Source organism: Callospermophilus lateralis, chromosome 13 (genome assembly GCF_048772815.1).
Source record: "Callospermophilus lateralis isolate mCalLat2 chromosome 13, mCalLat2.hap1, whole genome shotgun sequence".
In the NCBI taxonomy this organism is placed as follows: Eukaryota; Metazoa; Chordata; class Mammalia; order Rodentia; family Sciuridae; genus Callospermophilus; species Callospermophilus lateralis.
In genome coordinates, this window is record NC_135317.1 from 17,592,866 (window position 1) to 17,611,558 (window position 18,693).

General features: G+C 41.8%; 1 protein-coding gene across 1 annotated transcript in view; it reads left to right on the forward strand.

The window, feature by feature from the left end:
• The first annotated feature begins 15,953 nt into the window (after positions 1 to 15,953).
• Positions 15,954 to 18,693, forward strand: part of Chrm3 (cholinergic receptor muscarinic 3) — a 192,191-nt gene continuing 189,451 nt past the window's right edge. The window contains exon 1 of the mRNA XM_076831870.1: positions 15,954 to 16,013. The gene's annotated coding sequence lies outside the window, so the exon portion shown is untranslated. The remainder of the gene's footprint in view (positions 16,014 to 18,693) is intronic.

Sequence of the window (18,693 nt, forward strand, 5' to 3'; positions counted from 1 at the left end):
TGCAGAAAATGAGACCCCAGCCCAGCCTTACTGAGTCAGGATCTGCAGGTAACAAGTTCTCAGGTGACTTGTGAGTACAGGAAATTTTGAGAAGCCCTGGCATCAACGTTAGAAATGCGGGCTGTGAAGCGCATAGTCTCTATTCAAACCCCCTTTCTACCTCAAGCAAGCTGGTCTTCTCATCTCCTTTGCCCATCTGTACTCCATGGTTAAGTACCTCATAAATAATATCAGGAGAGATAGAGGAGATAGTTCCATGCAAGGTGTTTATATGAGGACTGCCTTTCAGTAAGCACTCAATCAATGTTGGCCTTTTTTGTTATTTCCTCTCTGCTGAGTGGGACAAAAGGAAATATTGAGGAAAAAGAGTTCTTGGAACTTTTCTTTATTTTCTCAACCCTATGTTGATTCTGAAAGGGGAAAAAAAATATCAGCTTCAAGCATGGACTTGAAAATGGATCTAATGATCTTTCTGAGTTTTCTTCTGCACTAAATATTCCTTCTACTAACATCATGATGGACAAGTCCCTTAACCCCTCTGAGCCTCATTTTCCTCAGTAGCTCTCATAATAGCTCTCCCACTTGTGAAAATCAAGTGAAATGGTTCATAAGATGGCATTCTTTTCATTGTAAAGAGCTATTTCATAGAAGTTAGCCAGACAGATTTCTCAATTTAAAAGAATCAGCTGCAGATGAGAGGCTAAATAAATACAGGATGCTGAATTACATCATTTACATCATTTATAACACATGGTGTGAAGGACTGATAGGACCACCTCCCTCTTTGATAGTGTTAAAAAAAAAAAAACAGAGCTGGGCATTAAAGTGGTAAAAACAGATCTTATTCAGAAACTGTTGAAATAGTGGAAAGAGAGCTCAGTGTCGTTGTGGGCTCAGTTTCTAAAACAACATGGACAAGAGGGGATTCACAGCCAAAGAGCACCGTGCCGTCAGTGGAAGAAAACTTACTCAGAGGCTTGTATCAGAGGTGTGGGGATATTCTGGTTAAACAGATCTTCCAGGATTCCTTCTGAAGGCAGACCTGGTGGGGTAGACATCACCTTGGGAGGTGCTCGAATGAGAAATTTGATCAGACACAGAAGATGATCAGATATCAAGGTGGGGGGGCTTTAACTGACTTAGCAGGATTTCATTAAAACCGGGTGACACAGAGACAGGCATAGAAGTACAAAGGTCAAGTCCCCATGAGGAAGAAAGTTCAGAGGAGCTTAACTAGAGGAAGTCTTTGTCTCTAGAATGAGAGAAGAGGAACTCTTGTAGAAGGGAAAAAGGGGAAGTTGGTCCCCTCTTCATAGACAGAGACCTCTGCAAATGGATCCCAGAGAATCTGTTTTTGAAAAACAGTCTAGACTTCCAAGGACTGCTTGAGCATTTTGGTTTTTACTTTAACCCACAGCGTGGAAAATGAAGCAATATACTTAAAGAACAAGATGAAAATAAATAAAAACAAAGTAAAGTTCCTAAGAAGAAAGAAATGATGTTTGGCTTTTGTGAAATGAGATTTTCAGGTGTGGCCTTCAGGATGGACAAAATTTGGATAGGGAATTTCAGTCTTGTCAGAGGAAATAGCATGAGAAATAGCAGAGACAGGAAAGCTTGCTGCGTGTGAAAGAAGGATAAAGAAGTTTCTTTGGAACCCCAGATTGCCCAGGGCTGGAGGGGGAATGAGGGAACGGAAGTCAAAGTTGGGTTTAAAGGACCTGGTCTGTTCAATTTCCCATGAGGGGTAATCATGTACTTTTTAAAATTGGGAACCAACATAATTAATCAGATCTTCGATTTTAGGACATTTATCTAACATCCATGTGGGATTTGGATTAAGGCAGGAATAACTAGGGAAATTAATAACAAAGGAACTACTTCATAGCTCAGAGAAGGTCACAGGCTGGTTTGGGGATGTAGTGGTTCTCCTTAAGCATGGCTTTGCTTTCTGTGGCTTGAATTGCCTGTCATCAGCGATAGTCGGAAAATATTATATGGAAAATTTCAGAAGTTTTTAATTGCATGCCGTCTTGAGGAGCCTGGTTAAATCTCAAGCCATCTTGCTCAATTCCACCCTGCATGTGAGCGCTCCCTTTCCCAGCTTATCCCCTGTGTGCTTTGCTGGCCCCATTCATACTCACATAGCCATCTTGGATAGCAGGTCAATGGGTGGAGCGAGGCAGTGCATGTGTTCAGGTGACCCTGACTTTACTTAATCATGGTCCCAAAGAGCAAGATTAGTGAATGCCAACGAGGTGGAAGGACATAAAACGCTGAAAAAAAGCATGATATATGTGGTGTAGCACAGTTTCTCTCAAAAGAATGGTGAATGAATGAAGCAGATATGCTAATTACATAAAGGACAAAGGAAGCCCACAAAACACCATCCATGGTTTCTGGAATCCACTAGAAGTGTTGGAAGATAGGCAGGAGGGGTAAGGGACTACCACACTGGAATGGAAGGGAAGAGATCCTTTAGAACAAATGTCTTTCTGACAGGTTCACATTGACTCTTTGGTGTCAGCAAGAAGCCTCAATCTTAGAGGAAGATGAAAACCATTCACCTCATATTGGGCCATGTTTTTGCCAATTTATATCTTTATATATATCTTTTTATTCAAGTTGGTGTGAGTAGAAGTGAAAATGCACTAGTCACTTGTTCTATTTTTATATCCCTGTGCAGGGAAAAAGAAAAAGGAAGACTTCTATTCATGTGTCATACTCAGAGACTTATGGTCGTTTGCTAATTATAAGTTCTATTGTCTTGGTCTCAAAAGGAACTCAAGAGCTGAACCAAGTATAGTAAGGTCTCCTAGACCCCAGTCATTACACAGCTGCAAAATTTGTAGCCAAAATGTCAGCCTGCCTTAGTATTTTTGTAGGCCAAAAGGCCAAGCAAAGAAAGTTGAACTGTTTTTTTTTTTTTATATATATATAAAATTTTGCAAGATCTAACAATAGAGCTCAAGACTGCATGAGAAGCTCCATCTCTTCCTGAACCTCCCGGACTACTGCAGTGAGGTTTTTCCCATCTGTTGAACAGGAGATAATCTTACTTTCATCCACTCCTGCCTTTCTCACACCTTCAAGCTCCATGGCTTCCAGGTGTTTTCTTAGAGCCCCAAATAAAAGCTACTTTGGCTCTATTGTGTACAGTGAGTTGGCTAGCTTTTTGTTCTAATTCTTTCCATCACAGATGAGTTGCCTTCATCCCACTTTCTCTCAGACCTTGGGGTATACCTACCTCTATCTCTTTAAAATGATGTCCTTGACCTCACAATCAGCCATAATATTAGTGCAATCTGGGAACGGTCCTCCATGTGGACACTCCCTACTCTTTCTAAATGCTTCCCAAGTGATGTGAAGTTAGCAACTGAAAGTGTCAAAATTGCCATTATTTTTTTTGTAAAAATAAATACAAAGAAAATGCAAAGCAAAAGAACCGATGCAAAAATTTTGGTGTTGGGGATTATGAATAGATTTTTGAATTTTTGTTCACATCCTTAGTGAACAATCCCACTTATATGAGTTTATAAAGCTATTATTAAAGATATTTTTTCTAACCAGAGAGGCCTTACTTTGTTACTTTGGTGTATTCTTTCTGAAAGATGTGTTTCTTAACATATGTCAGTGGGTTGTATACACCAAAGAAGCATCAGTGATTCTCAAAATTTGGATCTCAAAATACTTTAGGAGACGGAATTATGAATGTTTGGTTTTGCAAACGAGGGTCATTGCCAAAAGCAACTAATCTTGGCTATCAACATTTCTAAGAAAAAAATATGTGATGCAACATGATCCTGGTACAAAGGACCTAGTCTTAGAGTTAAAAAGGACCCTCCACAACAAAGGCCTTGTGGTGCACTTGCATCAACTCTTAGGTATGGTGCATTCCTAGGTATATATCCCATCTCAAATACAATAAAGGCCTACATAATGACAGCATATTGCACAGAATTATGTTGAGACACGCATATGACAGTGGAACAAGAAGAGACGCTGGAATACTGAAATGCCCTCCTGTTCTCCCATCACTGTCAGTATGAAATTATCCAGTTTTACATGAGCATGTTGAGGAAAATGGTTAGAGTACCGTTGATGCTAGTGCACTGCATTTGGAATGTTCCTGAGAAGTTGCAGGATAGCAAGGAAAATTAGCTATCCTGCTAGATTGTTTTGGCGGCAGCACCTGCATTAAGAAGCTGGGCCAGCAAGTTAGGCCCAGCAGTCTTGACCCCAGACAGCTCACTCAGAAGTCAGCAGCTTGTCTGATCTGTCCTCAGGTTTGGTATAAGAACAGTACTTGCAGCCTCTTAATTGCGTTTTTATGCTCGGACATTTTTTTTTCTCCAGTAGAAATGTATTTTAGGCACTAAATCTCATGATAAAACCTCTTTAATGTGACTCTGATTCTGTGATTTGAAATATGGACAAGCGGGTCATTGAATCGAAGAAAATGTTCACACTGGTAGGTTGCCTTTTAAAATAAAATGAAATCACATTAGTAATATCGTCTGTCTGCAGTACCATAGGTACTGTGTGGGCATCATTGATCCTGAATGTGATTAGTATATCCACTTCATTCCTTCGCTGTTCTTTGGAGAGAAGTCATTCTACACTGTTAGCATGGCTACGACCAGGCAATAGGGATCCTTAGCTCCATGACCATCTTATGGGAGCACAGTCCTATACTGGTCCAGAACACAGAAAATTGACTGAGTGTATGTTCTCAGTGTTCCCAAGGATGGGACAAGACTAGTGCAATCCCAGCATGCATGGAAGCCTTTATTCACTGCTTATATAACTGAGGTCTTGCTTTCATGCCACTTAGAGGAAGTTCAGATAGCTGTCATTTGCAAAGGTCATTGGTGATCTCTGAAAGACAGCTCCCTCGCTCCTGTCTGCTTTAATCATAGAGATCTCTGTCCTCCAAACACTCCTTCTATTTTTCTGCCTTTCAGCCTAGCACTAGGCTATCTCCTCAGCCTCCTACATCATTCCCCCCTCCTTTTGCATTTATATTTCAAGGTTCTGGACTTGACTCTTCTGAGAAACTTCCGTAGATCAGACAAGCCTATGAAAAAGGCAATCCTTCCGGGTTTAAAAAAATATTTACTAGGTCTTACTGTATTCCAAATAAGATGCAGGGTGGTTAAGAGTAATAATAATAATAGATTCCTATTTCTTGAAAACTTGATGTATATCAGGTACTCTCCTCAGCTCTGTGTGTACAGGATTCCATTTGCTTTTTTGCAAGTACTCAGTGAGCTAGAGAGCAAAAAGATGGGTAGTTGCCAAGGGCTAGTGGGGAGGGAGCAATGGATGAGGGGAACACAAGATATTCTTAGGACCATGAAACTACCATGTGTGACACTGCAGTGATGGCTACATGGCATCCATTTGTCAACGTCCATGCAGTGCACAAGTGTCAACCCCAATTTAAACTATAGGTTTTAGTTAACAATGCATAGCCTTGACTCAGTATTTATAACAAGGATACCACATTAATGGTAGGTGCTATTAATAAGGGAAACAACAAATTATTAAATGTGGGATAGGGGCTGGTGAATACAGAGTATATGGAAATTCTCTGAGTTTCTGCTCAACTTTTTCTACAAGCCCAAAATGCCTGTAAAAAATATTGCTGGTGAGACTGCAAATTGGTGCAGCCACTTTGGAAAGCAGTATGGAGATTCTTCAGAAAACTTGGAATGGAACCACCATTTGACCCAGCTATCCCACTCCTCAGTTTATTACCCAGAGGACTTAAAATCAGCATACTACAGGGACACAGCCACATCAATGTTTATAGCAGCTCAATTCACAATAGCTAAACTATGGAGCCGACCTAGATGCCCTTTAACAGATGAATGGATAAAGAAAATGTGGTACATAAACACAATGGAATATTACTCATCCTTAAGGAAGACAGAAATTATGGCATTTGCAGGTAAATGGATGGAACTAGAGAATATCATGCTAAGTGAAATAACCCAATCCCAAAAAACCAAAGGCCAAATGTTTTCTCTGATAAGCAGATGCTGATCCATAGTTGGGTTTGAGGGGGAGAGTAGGGAAGGATGAAGTGACTTTGGATTGTGCAGAGGGGAGTGAGGGGAAGGATGGGGCTATGGGGATGGGAAATACAATAGAATGAGACAGACATTATTACCCTATATAGGTGTATGAATACACTACTGATGTGACTCTGCACTATGCACAGCCCTCTGGCATATTAATGTGTCATTAATTAATGTGTCATTAATGTATCATGACAATGTGTCAAAATGCATTCTACTGTCATGTATAACTAATTAGAACAAACTTTAAAAATTAGGAAAAAATAATAACAAAGTCTATTAATTACAAGAGAACAGAATAGATACTAAGCATCACTTAGATACATTTTGTGAATATTTTTCCAGGAACTACCCATTTCAGTTTTAGATTGCCATGCAGGGATGTATATACATGTACACACACACACACACACACACACACACACACACACACGAGTGCACGAGGTTTCAGTGTAAATACATGTGTGAACACGTATACAATATTTTTAAATATATGTACACGTATATCTTACTGGGGAAAAGTGAGTTTGAGAGCCATAATACCTATTTGCCTACTGATTGAAAAGCTATCTAGAATTCTAGCAAGGGTTGTAAACGTACCCAGCACAAGTAGAAACCATCTTCCATCCCGCTTCAGTGGGTAGAACAGAGGACTGGTACAGTGTGCTTATTTTCTAAAAAGTTTGTGTAGTATCGTTGTAGTACACTTCATGAAGGCCCTCCACAATGGGAAACAGTGAAATTAATCACAAAGATGTAGATGACAGAATGCTTTTGGTCAGGACAGTGTTCAGGGTTCCCAATTGGGTGTGGTAGCACTCTATTCCAATTTAGATAACATTGGGAGTACCTTGATTGTTCTTTCTAGCATAGCACAACTGAATTATGGCCTCAAAACAATATCAGATGCCGTGTATAGGAAATTCTCGAAGAAACCCATGAATGTGGGAACCATGTTTACTTGGTTCCCACTATTGTCCCCAGCCTTGCCCAAGATAGGAACTCAATTAATACAAGTCTAGCTTTTGATTCACTCAAGTTCATAGTTGTTTGTTCTGTGTCATTTATAAAGGCAGGAGTGATCTGGTGATTTTGTTTTTGTGGTTGGTCAGTTTGTTCTTTTTTTCCTTATTTTTAAATCTCTCACTTGCATTCATGTGCTGGGGAAACAGAGGTCTTAACTGGCTGGCCAGTCTGTCCTGGTGCCAGGGCCCCTCCAGACTCAGGCTGGGAGGTACATGTCAACCTCCTGTCTGCTCTCCTGCTTCCCACGTTCTGCCCCCCTGTTTTTCCTCAACCCCCACCCCCCACCCTTCTTTGTAGGTCACCTTGGCAGATTTGACTCTATTTCGGCCACTTAAGAGTTTGTCTCTGTTCCTGCAACTAAAACATTAACCCACTGATATCTGTCAATAGTTTGCTAAGCTTCTGAATCCTCAGAATTCTCTTTCAACACACTCGGTTCTTCCCCTTGCTGCATGTCCCTGGAAGAGTGAAAGATAGATGCTGCTGCGGCAAACCTAGAAGAGGATCTCACCAAGTACCAGTGCCATACAGTCGGCAGAATGAATCAAAGAACAAATCGATGAAGAAAAAGCAAGGCTACGCAATAGAAAGTAATTTCCAGTGTGTTGCCCAATTATATTCAGATATATTTGTATTTTGAAGGAAGAATAAAACTAAACCCTTGCATACTAGATTTTTAAGTGAAACAATAAGCTGGAATTGAGCAATGCCAGAGTACTCTTAAATTTTGTACAAAGTGAATCTAAATGTATTTGTTTTGCACCTTGTTAATTATAGCACCCAACTGTCAATAGACTTAAAAATACAGACTCCTGGGCATGACCTTAGGCCTTCTCAAGGGCAGTCTCTACAGATGGTGCTCAGAAGTCTATCCCTATAAAAAAATCTCTGGGAAATTCTAATGCTTTTTCTTGGTTAGGGAACCAGTCGGACAAAATCTTAGTTATCTTAAATATCAAAACAATTTTCTAAAATGCAATGCCAAAAGAAAAAAAATGAACTAATAATCCAAAATACTTCCTTTCCAATTTTCATTTTTTTGTTCTGTGAGATAGAAGAAACCATCTCTTTCGTTCCTTTGGAAGAAGGGCCGGTTTGGGTTTGGAAAGTTTATTTCTGCTCCCTCCTCCTGAGTGCCAGGCCCATTTCCTTCCTCATAGTCCCTTGTTGGAGAAGACTCTGGGATTCCCCGTTTGGGGACTGCAGCCCCCTGGGTCCATCCTATCTGAGGCTTCTGCCTCTCTCCTTCCTCTCCTACCTGGGCCTTCTTGTCACCATCCCAAGAGGTTATTATTCTCAAGCTCAAGCTTGCGGGTCATGAGTGAAGAAATTGCCTTGAAGGTGAGGCCTATTGTACGTGTGGGGTGCTCGGCCCTGTTGCAGTGGACATTTCACAATGACCTTGCCAAGAGTTCCCTCTCCCTTTCTGCCCTGAATTCTGTACTTGACTTTCAAACCACTCTTGGATGTCCTGTCACCTGCTGTTCTGGGCAGCCCAGAACTTGCGGTCTGCACACCGGGTCCTTGCCACAGATCTGTCCCCACCTGCCCCTTCTCTCAGCAAACTTCTGCATCAGAGAAGATGGCCCTCTGCTGAGATGTCCACTTTCTACCTGAACTCTGTATCCTCTCTCTCTTTGTCTCTCTCTCTCTGTTTTTTTTTTTTTTTTTTTAATATACTTCCTGACTTCTCACCCTGGCATTTCAAACATTAAATATTGAAATTTTTTCTTAAACATGGAAAATTGTTTCTTGACCTCATATCCTCTTCTTTTACTCATCGGAAAAAAAAAAAATCGAGATTGCACAGTGCACCCAGCACGGAGGCCTCACAGACCTTGCTGATTTCCCTCTCTGCTCAGCTTCCCAGCGTGTCTGCCACAACTCCGCCCACCCTCGCCCCTCATCATCTGTCTTGCTTCTACCTGTTAATCGCCCTGAAACATCAGCCTTGGCGTTCGTTTTATCAGTGAACCCTTCCTTTTACCCTAAGTCACTCTTCCTGGCTTTTCTACTCGAAAACCTCTTCGAATTTGAGTTGATTGTTCTTTTCATGACATTGCCATCCGTGACATCTCAAAAGCCTGCATCTCCCCCTTCCTCCTCCTCTTTCCTGGGTTTGCCTCTGGATTTTTCTTTTGCTCACCTGCCTTCCAGCATGGTTATCCCTGACAAGTGTCCCGCCTCTCCTGTAGATGCTCACATTTTTTTTTAAAGAGAGAGAGAGAGAGAGAGAGAATTTTTCTTAATATTTATTTTTTTTTTAGTTCTTGGCGGACACAACATCTTTGTTTGTATGTGGTGCTGAGGATCGAACCCGGGCCGCACGCATGCCAGGCAAGCGCGCTACCACTTGAGCCACATCCCCAGCCCCGCTTACATTTCTTTCTACTCTCCTTTTCCTCTCCTGTCACTCTCTTAGCTGTTATGCAGGTAGGCCATCTTTATGTTTTGATCTTTAAATAATCTCTCCAAGGCTCAATTTCTGTGTGTCACTAACTGCTGGTCTCTCTGAGTGAGTGAGCCACTCTCAGATCAACCCACAAATCCATTTACTATCTTCCCCAAATTCACAGGCATATGCCCGATGCACAGACACATTTCTTTCCCTTTTAATCTCCAAGGAATTACTGTTCTCCTAGTCCTGTGGCCTTATAAAGTATATGAGTCGTCTCCTGTGGTTCTGCATCCAGTCATTTGAGAAATCTGGGGAAGTGTTCTCTTCATGATGCTCTTTGGCACCTGTCCCTACCTCCCACCCCTACCTAGTCTCTTGCTGTGTGCTATCTCCTGAGTGCCCTTGATCCCTCTTCTTCTTTCCTGATTCCCAGTGTAATAGCTTTCCGTGATCCCTCTACCTCAACACTCTGGATTATGGGCTGAGTGTCACTCACCTGTTTGACAGGTCTTCAACTGGGTCTGAAGTGCAACATTAGAACTTCAGGAGGAAACAGAAGCACAAAGTGGAGATGTAATTTCCTTCAAGTGGTGTCGCTCTGCATGCACCACCTCCCGTTCAGTCTTAACAGTCCAGCTGCCTGGATCTGCTCTGCTCTGACTTCCACGCGTTTCTCTGTGATTCCAAAGCCTGAAAAAGGTTTTGTCTCCAAAACCCTTCTGCCAAAATCATGCTCGGCTCTGCTAGATCCAACACCAATGACCTTCCTTTCCTGTCCTCTGCTCTCTATTCCCAGGACTGATGAGAGCAGAACTCTCTGTCTCTGTGTATTGTCCCTTTGGAACTCTACCACAGGCCCTTTGTGTCTTCTGCAGCCTCATGCTATCTGCAGTCAGTGCTTTGTGTGGCATTACTTTGAAAACTGGGGGTTTGTGTAGAAATCCAATTTCATTTGGTTTTATTACTGTTTAGAAATGTTCTTTCTTCATTTCAGGGCAAATGCACTTTCCATATTTGATTTGGCCTCCCCTCTTGAGCCTCTTGCCCTTTCCATCTTAGAGCATTATTTCCAGGTACATTTTACCTGAAAGTCATCTTTGAGGCTTCTACTCTGAGCTTCTCAACAGCTCCACCTTGTCCTGGGATAAAGCACAAATTCCTGAAGACTGGCGTTCAAGGCTCTCCCCAGTCTGGCTTCACGACTGCGTCCTGCAACTCAGTCCTGCTTTCCTCTCCCTTGTCACAGCACACCATCCTTATTCTTGGTGCTCAGACCTGGTTCTCATTATCCTTCATCCTGGAAGCACTTTCTTCCTCTTCTGATTTGAATTGCACTCCCAAATCATGTTCCAGCTGACCTTCCACAAAGCATTTCCCTCCCCCTGTCTATCCTTGATGAGTCTGGGCCTTTCCCACAGCCCCACAGCACTGTCTGCCAAGGTCACACTTTATGGATTAGCCAGGTAGGTGGATAGACAGACATATACATCCATAACATATCTATATGTGCATTTATGCAAAACTCTATCATCGCACTTACGATATGGTTGCATTTTCCCCAAAAGATAACATGTACTTCTTAAAACAGGAATGATTCACACTTACACATCCCACAAAGATATTAATTACCTATGCCTTTATTCCAAGATGCTTTGCAGTGATTAAACATAGAACACCTTGGGAAATAAACAAATGTGACATATCGCTATTCCAAGGATCTTTCTGATCCATGTTCTGCATCCGGACCCTTTTTCCTGTACCTCTTTAAGGTTTTATTCTAAAGGTGAGACATTTCATAAGAAGATATGAGTTAAAATTCAAAGGAATGGGTCTAAAAGAAACAGAGTTCTGCAGTAGTAGAATTTTGCATTGCTGGGACCCTCAACCATTCTGATTCTTAACTGTTGAAATGAACTCCCAGCCTTTCCAGAATGTGCTGGTTTTTGGAGAGCAGAATTCTAATTCACCTCATCAGCCTGCATTTGCAGAAGTTTATGTTCGTGTTGGTGATTAGGACAGGGTTTGGGGCCATCCTTGCTCATCAGAAAGACAGTTTGGAGTTTTATTCAAAGAATGGACAGTTGTACAGATAATAGGATCAGGGGGAAAATGCCATCCTCCATTTTAAACACCAGTAGGAAACTGGAAAGGACATTAATTTCTCTAAAGGGCAGCCCTGCCGCATGTTGAACACAACCTTCTACATCTTTAATTAATTTCTATTCTGACTGCTTCATCCTGAGCTTCGGTCTCACTCAAAACTGCATGTGGCCTCCTCAGCAAGGAGCCTGTTGACACTGGGTGTCTGGTCAGGAGCAGCCTCAGCTCTTCGGGACACAAACCCGACTCATCTGACTGTGAGCTTGGAGCCAACTTTCCCAGAAGGAAGGCAAGAATTCCAAGGCCTTTAAAGGGAAAAGTAGGACAAAAATAATTAGGCCCAGTTACCTTTCCCTTTTAAATGTCCTGTGCTCTCCCTTCCTTTGTCTTCGTGATCTTGAATTGGTTTCTTTGTTCTGTCTTTTGCGGACAACTTGTTGAGTGGGCTTGCTCTGTGTTTCTCCATATGTTATTTCATTTTTTCCAAGAAAGGATTTATTACTACGAGTCAGACCTTATCTTAAAAAAAAAATTATTTGCTGGTATGTTGCTAAGAGCATAAAAATTCATTTTTGTTTAATAGAAAACGCCAGATTAAATATCCTCAAATTATTTAATTTGGGATCTATACACATGCACAGGTGTGCTCTGCTCCTTCACTTTTTCTGAAGCAGTTGGACCATTTTACAGCCCACCCGATGTGTGGACCTCACAGTTCACTCCCTGCCCACACCTGGTGCGTTTGTTTTGACTTTAGCCATTCCTAAGAAGTTTTAGTTTTCATTTCCTAAGACCTTTTGGGGGGAGGAGGGTAAAACATCTTTCTCGTGGTTTTTCTGGACTCCTCAAACTCCGGCCACCATTTCTTCATCAAAATCAGGCTGTCAGACACGGCCTGAGCTCTTCCTCTGCCCACTGTGCAGATACTCCTTGGAAACACAAAGCCCAGACGCTGGTTTCCCATCTCTTCTTCAGCACAGCCTGCAGGGCGTGCTGTTAGGGCCTCAAACAATGATTTCACACAGTTTTCTAGGTGTTTTTTTTTTTTTTTTTTTTTGGTTTTTTGTTTGTTTGAGTTTTTTTTTAAGATAGGATACAGGTTACATTCCGTCCTGTTACACTATCATGACTGTCACTGGAAATCCAAGTCAGTTTTTAACTTATTTTTATTGGTGCTTCATAATTATACACGATAGTGAGGCTTGTTACATATTTGCACATGCACACAAATGACAAGATGATTTGGTCCGTTTTGCTCCCCAGTACCTCCCCTTTCCCTCCCCTCTTCCCTCCTCCTGGTCCCTTTGCTTTCCTGTTCTCATCTCCATTAGATTTTTCAAGAGATTCCCACTACCCACCCACCCTTGCTTTTCCTCTCTCACTTCCATCTATGAGAAAAGCATATGATCTTTGACTTTCTGAATTTGGCTTTTTTCACTTAACATAACCCCTCAAGTTTCATCTGTTTATCACAAATAACATAATTTCATTTTTCTTTATGGCGAAATAAAACTCCATCGGGTATCTATAATACATATTCTTTGTCCATTCACCCATTGACAGACAGGTAGGCTGGTTCCACAGTTGGGCTACTAGAAATTGTACCACTGTAAACACGAGTGTGCATGGATCACTGTTGTATGCACACTTTCATTCTTCAGGATAAATGCTGAGGAGTGGTATAGCTGAGTAATGGTGATTCCATGTTAGTTTTTGAGAAAATTTTTCTAGGTTTTTGTTTGTTTGTTTGTTCACAGAGAGCCAAACCTGGAAGGCTCAATCAAGTCAGATTATAAGGAAGGCAACTCTTCAGTTTATCACATCTGGGCTGCCTCTCTTGGTAACAGAAAGCACACCAAGAAAGAAAAGGGGAAAACATGCTCCTTACTGAGTTTGGGGAATTCTGCCAAATAAGAGTGGCAATAAAGGACAGGAGACAAGGCAATCTGAATGGTGCCACTAAACTGCCCCACTTGAATTTTATTTCAGAGAATGGAGGGGTTGCTAGTAAAAAGAATGGACCAAGACAGGAAGCTGTGTTACCCTGTGCTGAACTTGGTAACTTGGGAGCTCAGCCCGGTGTTAGTGGGCACACAGGAAGTCCTAACTCTCCTGCCTTCGGCCTTTGCCCCTTTAGTTGCACCTATGAACCCTCCCACTCCAGGCTTCTCACATGAGTCATCCATTCAGCTTCTTTTCCTACAAAGACTTCTAGACCCCACCTCCTCATTGCAGAATTGACATTCAGAAGGACCAATCCTCAACCTCTCTAGAGACCTGGTCTCTGGGTAGGAAGTGCAGAATTAGACTGCAAGTCACTGAGGTCAGATCCGTTGACCCCAAGAATGTACTCAGGTGTTCACCAAATGGGGGGGACTTTTGAAACAAACATTTTCCAGAGACTGCTCACATGAGAGTGCTGTGCCTAGTTCAATTTCTTTTTTAAATGCCTTATCAAAAGATTTCCCCAGAAAGTTGTTTCTTGAAACATTTTGGTTTGTTAGTTGGCTTCTTTGGTTTCAGATAATACGTTAGCTTGGTCTTCTATCTATTGAATCCTGCCCAAGAACAATAAGCTTGCTTTCTGTGGTAACAGATATAGTTTGAGAAGCAACTGTAAGACCAGATAATTGCTGGAAGGTACACGGCGGATGTGCTGCCATTTGGACTTGGTCTTAGGTGGGGGTCTGTTTTCTAGGCTTTATTGCTCATTGTCACCTGGAAATTGGTTTCCATCTCAAAGGGATTTGTAGCAGGAACTTCCTCTTTAAGCCATCACTCTTCTTTAAAGCCAAAATAAAACTTAATATGTTATAAGGCAACAGAAAGCCTCTAACAGTCGTGTCGTTTCTCGATCGGAAAAGTATGGAAAATCTAAACTTCAATCTTCTTTCATAAGGCAGAGAAATTTAGGGGCCCCCCTAAAGATTTTCTAGTCTCTCACCTTCACGATGAGAAATTGAATGGAGAAGGAATTATCTGGGCAGTTATGTGTCAGGAGTTCAAAAGGAAAGAACGGAGTGAGGGTGGAGGAAGGAGGAGAGTCTCGCTGGACCTTTCCAGCTTCAGCAGTGGCCCTTCTCCTCCTCTGGGGAAGCCTGTGGGGGCCTTTAGGTTTTTTGTTTTTCCCACACAAGCCTCTTCCTGTGTCATGGACAAGGCTTCTTCTTGTCTGCCATACTCCTGTGGCTGGGCCACACAGTCCCCATTTTCACATGCACAAATGAGCACCAGCCTCCTTTGCCATCTGAGCAGTGAAGACGTTCAGGACTCAGCTTCAAGGACTCTCTGCTCTGTGACATCAGTGCCTTCCCCTCTGTACCTTGGAGAGGCCATTGCTTAGTGCTCCACCCCTGACCTGGCATCACTTATGTCCTGCTTGACTACGCAGGTCTTTTTAAGGACAGACCAAGCCCTTTGCATTCTGTGCTCAGTGGCCATTGAATGAATGATAACTCAAATATTTGTTGCCTTGAAATAAACTAAATTATTAAGGCAAGTGGTTCTTAAGTTATTTGCTATAAGATTTAGGAGAGAAATTCAATTCACACATAGCTTTGTCTTAGTCTGTTTTGTGCTGCTATAACAAAAATGCTGCCGACAGAACAACTTATACTGCACAGAAATTTATCAGCTAACAGTTCTGGAGGCTGGGAAGTCCAAGACTGGCCTCCAGCACCTGCTGAGGACCTTCTGCTACTTCATCACATGGCAGAAGACCCTGGTTTGGTCACATGGAGGAAGGCTTAAGGGTGAAGGGGCAAGTGGGAGGAGGGCACAAACTCACCCTTTTACTACATCATTGCCTGACGACATCATTGCCTGATCACCCAATAGAGGACCCACTTCCCAATACAATTACAATAGCAATGACATTTCAACATGAGTTTTGGAAGAGAGAGATTCAAATCTTAACTTCTTTATACATGTGATGTGAATCTATGAGCATTGTGTGGATTGGTTAGGGTGGAAAGCTTATAAAATGCTTTGCAGTTATTGCAAGTTTGAAACTGAGCCCAAGTGGCCCTGTGTGAAGACCACAGAGATGCGTCTGTGTCAACAGACAGGATTCATGAGCTCATTGTTTCCCTATTAATGGCTGCGGAGTTCTCAGGCAGCAGGACAGTGACACGCATCAAGAAAGACTTTCTTGATGAAATACATTTGGGAATTGCTGGGATACAGCCTCACCTAGGAAATCTATCATTTTAACTAAAATTCCATCTCCAGCTTCGTGATCTGAGTGTCCTTCTTGCCCTATTATCTGGTTCAGACCTATTTACTCCTTCCTTGTTTGTTTGATTTTCAGCTTTTATGGTGGCATGGCACCTGGTTTCTCTCTCCAAGGAAAGTCCAACCAACAGCCCTTGACACACTGGATTGTTTGATGATCCCACCTGAAGTAGGTATGTAAACCTTCTGCGCCCGCTGGCTCACTCGCCTGTTCTGTGAGCACGCAGGCTCTGAGTGCAGGTGTGCATCTGTTCCCATTGACTACCAAGGGTGGAATGTCTTCTGCAGAGGCCACGTGTCAGAGATGACCCCTGTCTTTCCTACCTAGAAGTTTGTGTGTTGGCATAGTGATTCCTGAACACCCCTTCATGTTCTTGGTTACATAGGAACTCAAACTAAAGAACATCAGTTCCAAGAAAGGACAATTCTATACTTGTGTGGTGGGCAGGAATTTGGCTCAGTTGGTAGAGTGCTTGCCTTGCATGCACAAGGGCCTGGGCTCAACCCCCAACATAAAAAAAAAAAATCAACCTATGCTTGTATACTTGTGTGGTTCTGAAAACAATAACATCAGCACTCTGGAGATCAAATATGTGAAATAGGACTGTCACCCTGGTATGTTTGTAAGCACAGAATCTGTAGTTTAGAATCCTGACAGATAGATACCAGCTTCTCTCTGTTCAACAAACAAAAACCTAGTTCAAGTTAGAGAAAACTGAGTAACACCTCGGAGTCTAAATGACTATGCACTTGAATTAATGAATGATTCCTTGATCTCTAAGACTTTGTGATAATTTCCCCCTTGATATATATGACATAAATATGACATAAAAACAAAAAAAATATTATTATTCAGTGAATCCTCTGGAAAGATTCTGAAATTGATTCTCAAATATGTATGTGTAGGTGGGTGTATATAGATACACACACACACACACACACACACACACACACACACACACCTATAAACCTTATAGCTCCTGAACCAATTGCATTCAGATTTCTTGGATTGCCTCTATGAGATACACATACATGCACACATATCTCACTATACCTATTACATAATGTGGGGGTATGGAGATACTTTATTACAAAAGTCATTGCTTGCTTGTATTCAACTTGCTAAAATATTATCAGAAATACAGCATTGTTGAATGCTAATATAAATTTAGAAAAGTGCCACATCTCTATAAGCTGTATTTTTAAAAGGAAAACTCTATAATGACTTCCCTGCTCATGCTAATTTTGGAAAAAATAAACAAACAACAAGAAAAAATACCAGTCTGTTAACAACTGAGTTTGGGAAGTAATGAAGGCTTGAGAATTAAGACCACCACCACTTAACAATGACCTTGGGAAAATTTTTGTACATTCTTAGAAAGATTATTATTATTTAATTCTGAAAAACAAAAACCAAAATGAAAGAAGGGAGAAGAGGGGAAAAGGAAAGAAGGAAAAAATGAAGGAAGGGAGGGAAGAAGGGTGGAAGGATAGGAAATAAACCAAACCCAAATTGCAATGCCCCAAATGTGCCTGATCACCTTTTTTCTTAGTGAGGTATCAAGTAATTAATGGCCATGTTTCAAAGGAATTTCAAAGAGTTCCACATTCCATCCAAAATAGAGTTTTACCACCATGACTTAAGGTAGATGTTTCAACTAGTTGCCTATTTGTTAGATATATCTTAATTTGTTTATTTTGTACTTATTTTGGGCTACACATAATTGATATATGTGATGTTAAAAAAAAAAATGCCGAAACATAACACAAGGACACTCACAGGAGATCTGAGTTCCCAGCCATCTCTTCCTCTGTCAGTCACTGTACAACTGAACTGCTGCTAGAGACAGGAGTCTATTGGCCCTACGGACACTTTCCTCTCCATTCTTTCCCCATGTTCAGCCCATCTGATTCTCCACAGCCCACCCTGATCCTGAGGGCTCATCTTTCACCTTGAAAAGACACTTGTGCTTGGAATTCCCATCAGAATATTAAATCAACGCCTCCAACACTGAGGCTGGGGCTGCAGAATTTTGAAGAGTTCCTCAGACAATTGTGACATGCATCCTGTCTCCCATGTCTTCACGGCTCTCTGTGTTGGCAGTCATCACCCTTGTCCAAGCCACACTCACCACTTCCTTCTTGGGCCGTCTTCCACGAGAGTCCCTAGTTCTCCTTCCCATTTCCACCTCATCCCTGCTCAATCCATCCTAGGCCCAGCAGCCAGAGTAATCATATTTATAGGAAAGTATCAGTTAATTCTTGCCTAATAATAGTAATAATAATAATGGATGAGGATCACTTATACATTGAACAAAGAACCAGAGTTCAGGCTTTGCCCAAGGCCAGAGTCATGGGGGCATTAAGTTTTAGGAGGAAATAGAGGAAAGGGTCTAAAAGCAGCAAGTGAAGAGACCAAGGCTGATCACTCTGCTCCCTTCTCCGGCCTGTTGCCCAATCTGACTGTTGGATAAATTGCCACCCAATCTGTGTCCCCATCTCACTTGACCATCAGGAGCAAAGTGATATTATAATTTGGTGGTGACACTATTGCAAACTTCACTATTGACTAACTTCATGTCACAGCCTCCAAAGTTCACTAAATGTCCTTCCTTTGTACTTGAATGATTCACTTAGCAAAATACATTGATCTTGGTGAATTTTCAGGCAGAGTCACAGAACCAGAGGTGTCTCCTGCTTCTCAGACACGTGGACAACTGTCCTTTTCACCAAGGGATAACATAACTCCTAACATCCACCTGAACTACAGCAGGAACAGACTTTTCTCTAGGGACTACCTAAAGTATTATTTCAGCCACTGCACTTAGTCTTCAACCCCTAGCATGGTATCCC